The sequence below is a fragment of the Trachymyrmex septentrionalis genome, unplaced genomic scaffold (genome assembly GCF_001594115.1).
Source record: "Trachymyrmex septentrionalis isolate Tsep2-gDNA-1 unplaced genomic scaffold, Tsep1.0 scaffold11, whole genome shotgun sequence".
Classification (NCBI taxonomy): Eukaryota; Metazoa; Arthropoda; class Insecta; order Hymenoptera; family Formicidae; genus Trachymyrmex; species Trachymyrmex septentrionalis.
This window is the reverse complement of record NW_017304228.1, coordinates 2,884,217-2,888,330: the sequence shown is the minus strand read 5'-3', so window position 1 is coordinate 2,888,330 and position 4,114 is coordinate 2,884,217. Positions and strand designations below refer to the sequence as shown.

General features: G+C 32.1%; 2 protein-coding genes across 2 annotated transcripts in view; one reads left to right on the top strand and one right to left on the bottom strand.

Annotated features, from left to right (window-relative positions):
* Positions 1 to 4,114, bottom strand: part of LOC108750871 (elongation of very long chain fatty acids protein AAEL008004) — a 78,250-nt gene that overhangs the window by 44,238 nt on the left and 29,898 nt on the right. The gene's annotated exons all lie outside the window — the stretch shown is intronic.
* LOC108750884 (elongation of very long chain fatty acids protein AAEL008004-like) overlaps positions 2,149 to 4,114 on the top strand; it is a 33,514-nt gene continuing 31,548 nt past the window's right edge. The window contains exon 1 of the mRNA XM_018490720.1: positions 2,149 to 2,694. The gene's annotated coding sequence lies outside the window, so the exon portion shown is untranslated. The remainder of the gene's footprint in view (positions 2,695 to 4,114) is intronic.

Sequence of the window (4,114 nt, the reverse complement as noted above, 5' to 3'; positions counted from 1 at the left end):
TATAGGGTTTTGACTTTGTCACTTTGTTTACGGTTGTGCGAAAGGTAACGTGAAGCAAGGCATATTTATGCAGGAAGATATCTCCAACGCAATTTACCGTCAAATATTCATCTGTATTTCGGAAACTAAGCCATTTAGGACAAATATTTATATGGACTTTTTTACTTGAAATAAACCAAAAAATTGCTCTGTTGAATATGGCAACATACTTAACTAACACCCTATATATACTTACACAAAATTAAAGAGTTAAAATTTGAAATTCACACTTTATTCAATGCAATATATATTAAGCTTTAAATTTTAAAAAACTGATCAACCATAGTTAAATGTGAGAAAAATAATCAACTATGATTGATCAAGGCTTATTACACCTATTGTATTTGCGGAGTTAATTTCCTCTTTGATAAAACTTAATTTACAAGAACTTCTTATAGAAATTAAGTGAAAAAAGGACAAATAAGAGTCAGGCGCGGTAATTGTTGCACGAAATACAAATGTAACAAAACTCTTTATTACGTCCAGATCTATTCTTGGAATGCCAACGTTTGGCAAAATTTGGCAACGTTTAGAAAATGTTTTTTGTATCGGAGACGTTTGGTTTCAGAGATGCTTAATATCAAAAAGCAAAAGAATGGTCTCAATTTACAAACTGATACCGATGGCCTCCATAAGGCTTATATTCCCATCATAAATAAAGTTTGACTTTCTGTTACTAACAGTCCGTCTCCTCTCTCAGTCTGTGTTGATCCGCACTACTGAACGTACATAATAATCGACACGTAATGTCTGTCTTACATATCTGCGTTCCTTCTTACTGTATATATTTCAAAAGTTTTTTATTCCTTTTTGGATACGCTAATTTAAATTTCTTACATATGAATTCTGATGAGTTTTTATTACATAATTTTATTATTTTTGTTAGATTTTCGGTATTTTATTTTATTTATGCGTAGATTTTTTTTTGTAGTACGTTTTTTTGTTTTTTAATTTATCTTTTTTATCAACTAGAACTTTACCAAGATATTTTTAATACATTTGACGGTTCAATCGTACGGAAATTATGTTGAATTCGAGATCAAGACTCACCCGAACTGTGAATATTCTGAATATGCGATCATTTGCGATAATTGATTTTATTCTGCGACTTTTTCGTTATGCTAATGTCTGAAGAGGGCTCAAGCCGAAACTTGTAACCTTAATCATTTCTTAATTTATATTATAATTTTTTGCGTTATGTAATTTTTCATCTTTGTTATTTGTAATATACATTTTTGTGTATTTTAAAGAAATGTGTTGACTCTTACTTTGCCCAATATTTATTTTTATTTATAATGTTTTTTGTAATTTAATTAAAATAAATCATAGACCACAATATTGACATAATGTCAATTTACAATATGGAAAAAGTAATGTTAAAGTATTTAAAAATCTAAATACACAGATCTGAAAATAATTTTGTTAGTTTATCAAAATAATTCTGTAGGAAATTCAAGCATGACAAATAATGTTGCAAGAAATTTTTATATTTCAGCAATCAGTTTGAGCGTTCTACATAGTTATTTTAATAAATTAACAAAATTCTTTTCAGATTTGTATTAATTTTAACTTATTAATTTCTAAATACTTAATTTTTAAATATTTTTAGTAAAGCCATTCTTTCTTTAATGAGAAAATAAAATTTATTACAATAGATGCATCCACATTGTTGTCCACGTTTTTTTATTTCGTTGAAAGCTATAAAAGTGTGATCATCCATGTATAAAGATAGTATAAAGGAAAATACGAGGTCATATGAAAGAGACAATTACCAAAAATGTATGTGTGAAAGAAGTTGCGGTGCGTCGGTACCTTCTCGACATCTTCGATCTTCACCGGAGGTACAGCGAAGTTTCAAACGGCACGTGACCTTGGCCGAAGGATCTCACGCCCGTGGTCTGTCACCGTCGAGAAGATATCTTTCCACTTCCCCTCGGACGGCCATCTGAGTGAAGCGACCTTGACTGAGTGCGACGCGGAGTTCGCAGACGATCACCTAAGGCCCAGTGTTGCAGCCCCTCTCACGCGAGTGCTTGGACCCCACTTGGGTTAGCCAATACTTAAACCGCGGGCCTACCGCGCCGCGGATTATTCTTGCAGCATCGGCCGTTGGACCCGTAAGCTCACGTACGCACGCCCTGATCGCACGCGCGTACACACGCGTGGTACACGTCGGATACGCGCGGGATATTTATCGTTTACTTATTTTAATTGGTGTATACGATTTACGTGAACGCATATGCGATATCGCGGGGACATATGTAGCACTCACACCCAAGTGTGCCTCGCTGATCCTGACCCCGCGAGAGAAGGACCGCGTGCACAGTGACGAGAGCCTCACTTGAAGTCTTTGCAACCCTTCGTCTCCCGGAAGAAGAGGAATTTCCTTGTGATCGGTGTTCTCGAATCCCGTTGTGTTCATCTATCGATCAACGACAGCGTCCAGCATTGGACGCTGGTATAGGGAAATACAGTGCGAAGAGTCAAGTGGACGGAATCTCGGATAGCTCAAATCTTTAATGGGTAGCTCGGTTTGATGCAGCGCCGCTGAATCACGCAGGGATCGGTGGTTTCGGTGACGACGTAACTAGAAGCAGGAGTGGTGAAGTGCACAGTGCCGACCTTTTTCTAATTTCGGTGGAGCGTGAGTGGAAGGTAAGCGTATTTCGAAAACTTTGGGGTGTGGAGAGCGGAACGAGCGCGAATGGTTACTGGACAGTGACCCAAAATAAATTTCCACGATGAGAAATCGGGCCGATTCTTTAAACGAATTCACGTGTGTGAACCGTAAAAATTTGCGCTGTATAAAATCGCGTGTGCGCGAAACAGACTCATTTTAAACGTATTAATCCTTCAAGAAAGATTACATTTTGGAGACAAAAGATGAGAACAGCTCAATAGAGTAATAATTGATGCAAGATTACTCTATATGCTTAAAGAAATGTACAAACAAATTTTTTGATTAGGAAAAAAATGCATATTTTTTCTTATTTTATGTTTTCAAGTGATGAAAATATTTTACTGTCCGTGTAGTGCAAGTTGATCCCTTTTAATTAGCCATATATCAAAAACTTGAAGTAGTAAAACAGTACGCTAGTGTCCTACAAAGGGTTCTACATACAAGGATCAAGGTTAAAATCAACTTTCAATTGACATAGAAACTACAATGTTACAAAAATTACCTCTAAAATTTTTTCATAATGCAATACCCATAATTAAAAAAAAGGAATTGCGATGTGAGTAATTTGTATTTTTACATGTTAATTAAGCTTATTAATATACAACAAAACACGATTAAAATGCACGATATTTTTAATCCTAATGTTTACATACATACTTACATTCTTAAATTTAAATTTTATTAATAGCTTCCTGATTTTAAAATATTTTCTAATTTTTTTGAAAAATTTTTGTAATTAAAACTGTTTCTTTTTGCAAAATACATGTATATTAAAATTAAAAATTACGAGTAATATTAATTTATTAAAAGTTTATTGATACTTAATTATTAATGCATATAATTAATATGTCTATTAATCATTTTAAAATCTATATTCTAAATTCTATATTTTTCTAAATATATTTACATATGATATTGATTTAAAATAAAAGTTTATAACACTATAAATTTCTAAATTTAATGAAATTTTTTAAAAAAGGATTTTAAAATTAAAAATCTGTACTTTTAGAAGATTATATCGTTTGAATTACTATGAGTTTTACATATAGAATTTTTATTTAAAAAAACTATGATCTGAACAAAATGGAAACTTTTCTTTTCATTTTGTGGACCTATCACATGCCCAAAAATATTTGAACTTTTTCGACTTCCTAACGTAAAAGCTTAAAATTTTTCCTACCAAATTGTTTTTTAAAAATATTTCTAAAATTTTTTATTACTGTTATATTAAATAAAAGGAACATTCTGATTATTGCTCATAACTTCATTAAAAATCATCGTACCTCAATTAAAAAAAAAATCGATTCTTACAGCTGAAATTTTACTCCATAATATAATTATAAATTTTTTTTAAAGCATATAGATATGATATAAACAAAATAGGACAACAAATTC